The 11,445-nt window shown below is 53.0% G+C and overlaps 1 protein-coding gene across 1 annotated transcript in view; it reads left to right on the forward strand.

The window, feature by feature from the left end:
* The window catches only part of TSPAN18 (tetraspanin 18), a 144,789-nt gene that overhangs the window by 87,584 nt on the left and 45,760 nt on the right, over positions 1–11,445 (forward strand). The window lies entirely within an intron of this gene.

Here is an 11,445-nt window from a genome sequence, read left to right on the forward strand (position 1 = left end):
AGCCGGAGGGCAGAGTGAGCCAGTGGCTGTCTATCTAGCCTAGATGAGCCGCTTTGTTGATTTGGGGGGCTCTCTAGGCAGCATGGTTCCCCTGGGGCCTGGAGCTGCGGCCTATACTTCCTAGAACACTCCCTGTTCTGTGTGCACACTCCCAGGGGCCAACTCGAGTGGGCGGCCATCCTCAGTGCCTGCAGAGCAGTGACCGGAGCCCACGGCCAGGACTTCTCCGGAGAGCACAGCTGCCTCAGGTCCACTGGGCTTTGTGCTACAGGAAACAGAGGTGCTACCTGGTCCAAGTCCTCCACAGGGAGAAAGCTTCACCCCCATAGCCAGGGAGCAAGGTTACTCGAGGCTCAGTTTGCCCATCTATAAAATGGGGCCGATAACGATGCAGAAGTCACTGCTGAGAGCTTGAGGAGACTGCGTGGAGAGGCATTCCCGCAGTGCCCGGCACACGCGAGGGCTCCGTAAAGGCTCCAGTGTTGTCACCTGGAAGTGAGGGTGGGAGGCAGGCTTGAGTGTCCTTGCCGGGTTCATCGGGGAGGTGTCTCCCGCTTTGGGGAAAGTTGGTATTGTAATAGCTGGATGTCATAAGACATCAAAAGATGAAACAACATTTGCACAGTGCTTGGAGGGAATTAATCCCTTTTTGTAGGTGATCTGGCTCAGTGCTCCTATCAGCCCCGGGGGTGAGGGAATTGTTCTTCTCATTTTGCAGAGAAGAAAACTGAAGTTCAAAGGAGTGAAATAACTCACGCACCCGAGGGCAGCCAGCTCTGAGCTGGGAGGGAGCAGGATTCCGTCCAGGGCAGGCTGGCTCCAGAGAGCTCTTCACTCCTTGGCCGCTTCCCAGGGGGCAGGCAGTCTCTGCTGGGCAGAGCGACCTCAGGCTCTGTTTCTGTTTCAACATCTTGCCTCTCGGTGGTGTGCAGAGGCACCGCGTTAATTACCCGCTGGATCACGACACAGCTTGCAGTTCGGGCAGGGACCTCAGCCCCACTTCACACAGGAGAGCCGCAGAGCCAGAGAGGGAGTCAGGCTGCCTGAGCCTCTTTTCACAGGTTGGGCGATGAGACCAGTAGTGGCGGATAGATCAACACCAAACCGGAGAGGGAGATGAGCGGGAGCAGGGACCTCTCTAGACAAGCCAGATGACATGAAAGCAAAGAACACGGCTAAACTGAGCGGAGTACCCGAACTCCAGGGCTAGAGCCTGAGAATCACTCTCCAGGCTCTGAGAATCATAAGATGGTAGGGCTGGGAGACCTTGGAGATGGTCTGATCGAATCCATGCTCTACTCTAGTAAGTTTTTACAAATCCTATTTAGGAATAACATATACAGGGCTCCATCTCCAGTGTATAGCTCAGTGATTTTTTTTTTAGATACTGAGTAGCCACCATCCAGATCAAAATCTAGACCATTCCCGTCCATCAGCCCAGTCAATACTCTCCTTTCCCCACCCCCTCCAGCCAGCTGCTGTTCTGGCTTCCGTCAGCATCAAGCCATTTTTCTTGTAGCTTGAGCTCTGTGTAAATGGAATCGTGCAGCATGAATTCCTCTAGGTCTGGCTTCTTTAGCTCAACATGATTTTATGAGCCATGCATATTGTTGCATATAGAAGTAGTTTGTTCTTTTTTATTGCTGTGTAATATTCCACAAACTATATAGAGTTTATCCACTCTTCCCTGGCTGGGCATTGAGTTGTTTCCACTTTGGGTGCTTATGCATAAGGCTGCAGCACACATTCTGGGCCACGTCTTTCTGGGGGCATGTGCAGGCATTTCTCTTGGGACTGTTACTGTGAGTGGAAATGCCGAATTGTCACAGGGGAGGCAAAGGGTTAGCTTTAACACACGCTGCCCAATAGAACGGTGTGCCATTGGGCCGTCCTGACAGCCTGTATGAAAGTCCTAGTTGCTCCCAGTCTGTAGTTTACTTTTTCAGTCTTAATTGTGTCCAAGGATAGTTTGTGAGGAAAAGAGAATAAATGTTTATTGAGAGCTTCCTCGTGCCAGGCCTGGTGCTTCTCACATCTGACTACCTCATTGCCTAATGCTCACCACCACCCAGTGAGGGGCGCACCATCCCCTCCACCTCTCCACACCCCCTCACCACCTGACAGTAGACTCACCCAAAATCTCAAAGTTGGCAAGTGGCTGGACTGGATTTCTCTGGTCCCAAAGCTCTCTCTTTCTGCTTTGGGTATCAGTGGGAGAGGAGGTTCCCAGGCCCTACCTCCTGCCCCTTAGCATGTCTCATCATCAATAGCCAAACAGAGAGGCCGATCAGGGAAGTCCCTGTCTCTCTGCCTTCCCTGGAGGGAGGGCTCCCTAATTACCCGCCTTGTTTTGTTTGAAGTGGATTTCTTGGCATCGTCAGCTACATTCCACTACAGATGCAAAAGCTCTTCCAAAAGTCTATTGAAAACGTTGGCAGTATCTGGTGTTTGGGATTCTTCTTAAGGCCAATACCTTACATGTATATAATTCCTTTGATTTATAAAGTGCTTCCCTGATGGTTATCTTATTGCATATTCATTAGCTTAAGGCAGTGAAGTAAGCAGGGCAACAGTTATTAGAGAGATCATGTCCTGTCGATTTTTACCAAGGATGGACCCAGTCCTGGGAGGGGGCTGCTGTTGAATGAGTCCTGTGCTTGGGCATTCCAAGTCCAGTGAGTAAGATGTTTGCCTCTGGTCAGTGTCCAAAGCCAGAGTGCAGTAACAGAGACATTCATCATTCAGGGAGTTTTTACTACATGGCAGGCATGATGCTCGGTGGACATTGCAAAGAACAAACCAGAAAACCAGACACAGTCCTCATGGAACTTGCAGAGATGAAGAAATTGTGATGGGAGCATAGCAGAATAGTGGCCGCCTTTCCCTGGCAGAGGGGAAGCTTCACAAAGGAGGCAACATGTGAACTGGGTCTTGAAGGGTGAGTAGGAGTTCATTCGATGGGGAGAGAAAGGTATGGCGTTCCAAACCAAGAGAACCATCTGTGACTCACCCAAGGCCACCTGGCCAGGAAGCGGGGGAGTCTTCTGCTTCTCAGCCCTCTGGCCTCCCACCCTCCATGCTGTCTCCTTGACGCTCCCCAGGGCACTCAGTCCACACAGAAGTGAGGACGTGCAGCCTGTGGCATTTCCAAGCCCAGTGGCTAAGATGCCAGACCCAGGGGTAGTTTGCCAGGCAGCACTGGCTGTGCCTTGTCTAAAACCTGGACTTGCTGAGAGGAGTACATTATCAGCTTAGGGATCCTGGCTCTCTCCTAGTGGCCTTCCTGGGCCTCAGTTATTGCGTCTGTAAAATAAGAACATTAACAACAACTATCATAGCTGCATGGCTGGAACCTTTACTTTAGGCCAGGCACCGTGCTGAGCGCTTTACACACACTCTCTCCTTTAGTCTCCACAATGGCCCTGTGGTGTATGGGTGCTCTTGTTCTCCCATTTTCCAGATGAAGAAACTGAGGCTCAGAAGAGTTACATGACGTGTCCAGCATTGCACAGAAAGTGGCAGAATCCAAATCACTCCGAGTGACTCCAGCTCAAAGCGAATAGGCCCTTTGCCTCACACCTCTGCCCCCACCCCCAACATACAGCTCAGGTGTTTCAGGGTATGTTTCCTGAATGGCAGCTGGGATTTGGGGTAGGTCTGTGGTTTGATGGGGGAAAACACTTGGCAGGGGCCCATCTCCGAAGAGGCCAGAACTCCTGATTCTTCCTGACCTGGGGAACCTGGCAGTGGAGGTGCCTCAGACAGTAAAACACCAGACTCAGTTGGGGCTTGGCTGGTCCACGGAGCCCCAGACACTTCACAGACACGGCCGGCTTTGGGGGGGGGTGTACCGGGAGGAAATGGAGTTGCATTTATTATAAACTGTGAACCAAGACAGGCTTCCTGCCCCGCAGGAAAACAGGTAGGAAAGTGCCCTTCGTCGGAGGAGGTGATCTCCCTTCCGTGCCATAGCAGGAGGCGCTCTGCTGGGCGCAGGGCCTGTGCAGCCGCTATTAGTCCCTGTCTCCGCTTCTTTGGGGTCTATGCCTAGGAGTGGAATTGCAGGCTCATGGGGCGATGCTATGTAGAACTTGCTGAGGACACATCACTTCTTTGAACCTCAGTTTCTACATCTGTAGAACGGAGGAGGGGGAGGTAGGAGGGGGAGCTGAGGTGGGGACAGCAATAGCTACCTTGTGCGGGTTGGATGGGAAAAGATTTGAAGATTAAGTGAAGTGCAGTTCCCCGTGTAGCCAGGGCTCACGGTACTTCAGGGAGAGGCCAGGTTAAAGAGGCTGATGGTTGTGGGAAGGAAGGCTGAGGGGGCAAGGGTCCCCTGTACTGGCTGGCTGGGCTCTGCACCTGAGCAGTGGGCTCTTTCTGTGAGAGGTGGGGCAGTGTGAGCCGGTGGCTGGTGCCCTGAGAACCAGGCCCCCTTCCTGCTTTTTGGCTCCAGGGAGACTGACTCCCCGGCCCCACTGGGCAGCCCTCACCCTCAGGGAAGCGGCTGCTGATGTAGTTGTCCCCCATTTGCTGCTTGCCCCCCTCTCTCCCCTCCTTTCGGAGCCTGCCGGCGGAGAGCTGTTCAGGCTTGGCAAGCAGCAGGGATTCAGAAATCAAATTAATAGATAAAAATTCCCATTCTCTGCCTGTTACTCACCTGGCTGAGCTGCGAAGTCTGTGACATAACAGGAATCGGGAGTGGGGGGGGCGGGGAGAGAGGAGCCAGCCTCAAGGAGCATCATTTGAGAGGGAGAGAGTCTCGGGCTTTTGATGTGGGGAGAGGCCAGATGGCACCAGGGGAGAATGTGCAAGTGGAGCCTTTAGCAGCCAGCACTGCTGAGGATGAGGGAGGGGGTGCAGCGTCCAGGAAAGGGGTCAGGGTGCAGCCCCAGAGTGCCCCAACCCCTTACTTTAGAATCAGGAAGAAAACACGGGCTGTGGTACCTCTGTGCCACTTCCTGGAACCATTGCCCTCCCAGGGTCCCTGTTTAGCAGTCCCTCCCGAGTAGGGTCCATGCGAAGATGCATCAGATGCCACGTGGACAGCAGCTCCGTGGGACCTGGCACACAGTAGGCCCTCAGCACCTGTTGGGTGGGTGGAGTCAGGCTTCCTGCTCTCACCGTCCGCATCTGCATGGAGACATCCCAGGATGAGGTCTCTGGCCTGGCCTGGCCCGGGTGAGCTCCTTCCCTCCCACAGGCGGGAGATGGGCCGCGTGATCCCTAATAGTCCCTGTCCCAGGGCCGGGAGAGAGGAATGAGAAGCACAGCCGGAGCCTTTAGCATTGGGGCCGGCCAAGGCCCCGGATTTCCCCACAGTGCCTGTCCCCAAGAGATTGACTTACTCTGTTGTTATTTAGTAAGGATACATGGATACACGCTGCTTGCAAAAAATGACACATTTTGGGTGAGATTATAACCCCTGATGTCAGGCTCCTTTCCCTACTGTTTGTCCAGAGGACTGATGTTGTTTAAAAAAAAAAAAAATTGCCCTGGCTGGTGTGCTCAATGGTTAGAGTGTGGGCCCAGCACACCCAAGGGTCTTTGGTCCAATCCCCGGTCAGGGCACGTACCTGGGTTACAGGTTTGATCCCTGGCCCTGAAAGCAACCAATCCATGTGTCTCTCTCACATCCATGTTTCTCTCTTCCTCTCTCTCTCTCTCTCTTTCTCTCTCTCTCCCTCCTCCCTTCCCTCTCCCATCGTTCTCCCCCTCCCTCTTTCCTTTTCCACTATCTCTGGAAAGCAATGGAAAAAATATCCTCAGGTGATTAACAACAACCAAAAACAAAAATCAACGGAGTAAATTTAAAGATCTTCTTCATGAGTTTGGGCGGCATCCATCTAGCAGTTAGAAAGGAACGCCCGGGAGTTATACAACATGGAAGGCTTTTATAGGCAGAAGAGGAAATTTCTAGCAAAGAGTGGGTAGCTCTAGGCTTAGGTCACCCTCCTCTGTGGGATGGAAGGGGGTCTTCGGGGATTATCTCATTAGAGCTGACCAGGAAATTCCGGACTGACCAGTTAAGATTACATTCCTGGGGGAGGCTGAAACTGTAATTAGGTTAGGTATTAAGTCTGGTTTGCTGATGTGGCTTAGCACCAGTGACTCCATTTGGGGCCCGTCGTCTCTTTTTTAACAATGTCAACACTTCAGAGCCGTGTCTGAGTGTGGCTGGGTATGGTCAGGAAAGTCCCCCTTCAGGGCTGGGGCTGCCCAGGGTCGGGTGAGGACCAGGATGAAGGTAAACCACTTCCCAGGGTCCCTGCCCACCTGAGGTTAGCACTGAGGGGTGAGTGAGCTGCCTGGCTGGGGTTTCCCCAGGCTGTAAACGGAGCTATCATTGTAATGCTAATAACGCTAATAATAGCTTCCATTTACTGAGGTTACTAGGGGCAGACCATGCTGGGCAGCTCCCGGCTTCTCATTTAACTCCAATGAGAAGTGGCATTGTCCTCATTTTGCAGGTGAGGAAACTGAGGCCCAGAGAGGTTCGCAGAGGTGCCCAAAGTCACATAATGGTGGGCACTTAAGTTCAGCCTCACCCACCGATGAGCCAGGTGCAGCAGACCCTGACTCTCGCCCAGTCGCCTCCAGCTGGTTTTCTCCAGGCACCGGTCATTTCATCCCTGGAACTCCTCGCCTCGCCTGTACCCATCTGTGGGGACTGAGCCCCTCCTTTCACTCGATGGTTGAAGATTATTGAATACCTGTCTCATTTTCAAGAGGAGAAAGAAGGTAGAAGCCCCCAGAGAGCACATGGCCTGCCCAGGGCACACAGCGGAGCTGTGAACAAAGGTGTCCTGCCTCTTGGTCAGCATTCCCAACCGATTGGCCTTATTGTTTTAATCCAGCACCAGGCTTTGCCCTATGTGCATGCACACGTGCCTGTGTGTTAAGGGGGGAGGGAGTGTGTACATATGTGTGAGGGGTCAGGGTTAGGTGCAGGTGGAGCCTTTAGCAGCCAGCACTGCTGAGGTTGAGGGAGGAGGGGGTGCAGGGCCCAGAAAAGGGGTCAGGATGCAGCTCCAGCGGACCCCCTAATCCCTTACTTTAGAATCAGGAAGAAAACACCACTGCGGCGCCTTACAGCCGAGGTGTGTGAAGCCCCTTTGTGCCACTTACTGGAACCATGGGCCTCCCAGGCTCTCCATTTGGTGACCCTTGCCCCATGATGCCTCTCCGTGACAGGCCTGCAGGAGGTGGGCTTTATTTCTGGGAAGGACATGCTTTTCCATGCTGGAGAGCTGAGAGGAGAGGGCAGGACGAGTTAGGGTTCACATTAAAACCGACCTGAGTACAGAAGCAGCACCTTGCGGAGGAGGCGGCAGCCTGCCTGGGCTCCCCGTTCTGGGTGGTGGGCATACCAGCCCAGAAGATTAATGAGAGGGCAGGGGAGCGAGAAAAGGAAGGAAGAAAAATTGCTGCCCATTATACCTGTCCTTTGGCAAGGCCGGGTAATTAGCAAACCCTCAGCAGTAAAATATTTCGTTTTGGTGTAATTGCAAAGTAATTATGTGGTATGGGTTGTGTATCAATCGTGTTGATTAATAACACTCAGGTAGTAATTAAACATCTGCTTCATAATCGTGTGGAGGCTGAAGCTCAACATACATGCACTCATGCACGCGTGCAAAGCTCCTTGGTCACCATGGTGAGAGAGAGAGAGAGAGAGAGAGAGAGAGAGAGAGAGAGAGAGAGAGAGAGGAGAGAGAGCGCACCTGGGTGAGTTAAGACCCCTCCCTTCCCTGTCAGACCTTGAGGTCTTTCTGTCCCCATCCTCCCCTGGGACACAGGGAGGAACTGAGCTAGCCCCTGGGCTGTGCCACCCTGAAGCCCCTCTCAGAACAGAACCTTCCCTTCCTCCCGTGTATCTCTTTCCCAGCTGAGCTGCCTGGCCCAGTGGTTGGCATAGGGTTCAAGGGTGCCATACAGGACCGCGTGCTGGAGTGTCTTAGAACTCACTGTGTAATAATCCGTGTTAGACTGTCTGCTTCTAGGCTCCTTTCCTGGGCAGGTTACTTCCCCCCCACCCCCCCCCCCACCCCCCTGCATACCCTTTAGGCCTGGATTGAAGGATCTGATCCCAGAGGCTGCAGGGACCAGAGCAGGACTCGGGGAGGGAGCAGGAGCCCTGTTCTGGCCTCAATCCCAACCACTGGCTCACGTTGGTCAAGTTGCTCTCCTCTTCCCCTCAGGTTCCAGGTCCATCCAACAAAGGAAACGGAGCTTAGCAGCCTCCAAGGGCCTTTCCAGACCTGCGATATGCAGATCCTACTTTGGTTTGTACTAATTAGGAATCGGAGACGGTTTAAATTCAATACATCCGGTCCTTAGTGAGTAAACAATCAGAAATAATTCCTTCCTTTATGACTTCTCAAAGACTCACTCATGAGCAATGAGAACCCAAGCTAAAATCAATAGCTTTTATTTCTCAGACAGAGAAACGGCAGAATCCCTGAGCTGCTGGGCATTGCAATTCATTCTTGTATTTTAAATTTTTATGTTTATGTTTATGGACTGCCATTAGGTAATACCGATCTATCCCGAAGGTTGACTTTTTTCATTAACTTAACTCATTTTACTTATTAGTTCACATTTATAGCTTGGGTTTAATAAGCGCATAGTGCAAAAGTCGTAAAACAGCCCTTTTTAAAGGCAATATTTTAAAATCGAGTCTCTTCTCTGAGTCATCCCAGTTTTATTTGCTCATAACTTGTTTCTCCTGTGATTTGAGGCCCAGCGGTGCCAATCCCAGCCAGTCATTTGCCTTGAGCTGCAGCACCTCATCTGCAATAGGGAAGGGCACCGCTGATTAATAAAAGCAATAAATGCTTACATGTTAGAAAGTAAGCATCCAACAATCACTCACTGTGTTTCAAGTGCTTCTCATATATCATACTAGAGGCCCAGTGCACAAAATTCGTGCATGGGAGGGGGGTCCCCTCAGCCCAGCCTGCACCCTCTCACAATCCAGGATGTCTGGCTCCTAACCGCTTGCCTGCCTGCCTGCCTGCCTGATCGCCCCTAACTGCCTCTGCCTCGGCCCCCACACCTTGGACCCAGGCTTTCGTCCTCCAGCCGGACACAGGCAACCAGGACCAGAGCTTTCCTCTCTCTGGCCGCAGGCACCCGGGACCCTGGGTGGCTTCGCCTGGGCCCCAGCTTTGTTAGGAAGGACATCCAGAATGACATCCAGAAGACATTTGGTCTACTTGTCTAATTAGCATATTACCCTTTTATTAGTATAGATTGTCTGGTTGAATCCTACCTCCCTCTGAAGAGGCTTTATTATTATTTTTTCACTTTATAGAGAAGGAAACTGAGGCCCAGAGAGGTTAAGTGACCTGCCTGAAGCCACACAGTTGATGACAGTGGTAGAGCTGGGATGCAAACCCAACATGTCTAAGTCCAGTCACCATCTTTCCCCCGATATCTGTCTCCCTCTCCCACCCACCCTTTCATCATCTCTTTACTCTCCACCTCTACCACCAGGCCCTTCCCATCCTCCTTTCATTCTCTCTCTGTTTCCACTTGCTTGGGCTCCCTCCTACTTTTTATCTACCTGGAGAATACCTCTGCTCTATGACCTTCAGTGGCTCCCCACTGCCTATGGATGAAGTTTCTCATCCTTAGCCTAGCATCATTCAAGGACCTTACCCCTCCAGCCCCTGCCTTCCCTCCCTGTCTCATTTCCTAGGCAGTCTTGGCTCATGGTCCTGGATACCCACCCCACACGTGGGTACCTCCATGCTTTTGCTCACCCTGGTCCCTTTGCCCGTGGTGCCTTCCTCTCCTCTCCATACATTCAAATCTGCCCCCTCTTTCAGAAAGCCTTCCCGGGGCTCAAAAAAGAAGGGGCCCCTCCCGTCTCTGAACTCAGAACCAAGTGAAGAGCCCTCCTCAGCCTCCTTGAACTATGAAAACCAGGGCACTTAACCTTCTCTTCTCCATAACAGTGAGCTCCTTTGGAGGTGGAATTTGTGCCTCACTCATCCCTGGCACCTTCTGAGTACTGGATATACAGCAAGTGTTTAATTAACGCTCACCAACATGAGTGAATGCTCATGTTGCTTGTGATCTTCAGGAAAATGCCTGTGTCTTCTCTGTGGCATTCAGGGCCAGCCCAGTGCAAGGGAGCACTCTCCACATTTTACCAACGTTCTGTGTAAAGCGCTGATCACAGGACTTTTCCATCTCATTTCCTGCTCTGCCCGAGGCCCCAATCTGGGTATCTCTGTGCCTTTGCTCACCCTGGCCCCCCTGCCCACAGCACCCTCTCTCCTCTCCAGATACACACGTCTGCCCTCTACTCCAGGAAGCCCTAATGTGCCTGCTGGGGCTATCAGGACATTGGGGGAGGAGAGGCCTTACTTTGGTATCTCTGCCTGTGAGTTATTCGAGCTCTGGCTTTAGACCTGGCCCTGCAGGGACCGGTGGCAGGTCCCACACCCCCTCTCACAGGGAGAAGCCAGGGCCCCACGGAGGAGAAGGTGTGCCTGAGTGCTCACATCTGGGACGGGACCCCAGGACTGCTGCCTGCAGGTCCATGGGGCCTCCTGGGAATGAAGCCCCCCACCCCCCCGGCCATGGGTCTGTTAATGGGGTGAGTGGTCTGCTTCTCCTAATAGGTGTGAGGGAGCATGGACTGGGGTGTAAACGAAAGATGGAGGCTGGAGGTCACCCCAGAAGAGCCACTTCATCAAGGGTATCGGGAGGAGGCCCAGAGAGGCTGACACACACACGCCATCGGATGGGGCTGGAGCCGGGGCCACGGGCGGCCGCAGTGAGCCCGTGAGAACGGCGCAGCGGCATAGCACGCTACTAAGACAGTCTCCGCCGTCCCCTCTTCCTGCAGCCATTCCTTTCTTCCTCTCTCAGACCCTCTTGGAAAAAGCGGAGAATGCCACCTCTCCTGGGATTTGTCCCACCCCACCCGCTCCGCCCCTCTCCAGTTCTCACGCACTGGCTGCCGTCTGGTGTGACATTAGCGTTCACCAGCTTGCAGAGCGCTAATGACATTTGCATTTTGCTGGCTGGTGAAATGTGGGCCGGGGCTTGGGGTCCCGTGGGCAGGTGGGGAGTTTGCAGCCCAGAGGGAGAAGCAGATAGGCTGGGTGCGGGCCCGCACTGGTCCCTGGGAGGCAGGGAAGAGGGGTCAGGTGGATCAGAGAGAACAAATAACTGGTGGAATGGACAGGGTTTTGTCTAAAGATGTGCCAAGGACAAAAAGCAACTCCCAGTCCAGTGCCCCACCTCCCCCGCAGGCACTCACTGCATGCTCTCCTGTGTTGCCTCCCTAACATTTATTGAGCGCTTGCTGTATGCCAAATGCTCTACCGAAGGCTTTACAGACTCATGGAAGCCATTTTTACTCCCTGCACTTCTTGAAGATAGTGCTGCCATTCTCCCTGTTTTACAGACCTGGAGACTCACGCCCTG

This window comes from Myotis nattereri, assembly GCF_964212035.1.
Source record: "Myotis nattereri genome assembly, chromosome: 9".
In the NCBI taxonomy this organism is placed as follows: domain Eukaryota; kingdom Metazoa; phylum Chordata; class Mammalia; order Chiroptera; family Vespertilionidae; genus Myotis; species Myotis nattereri.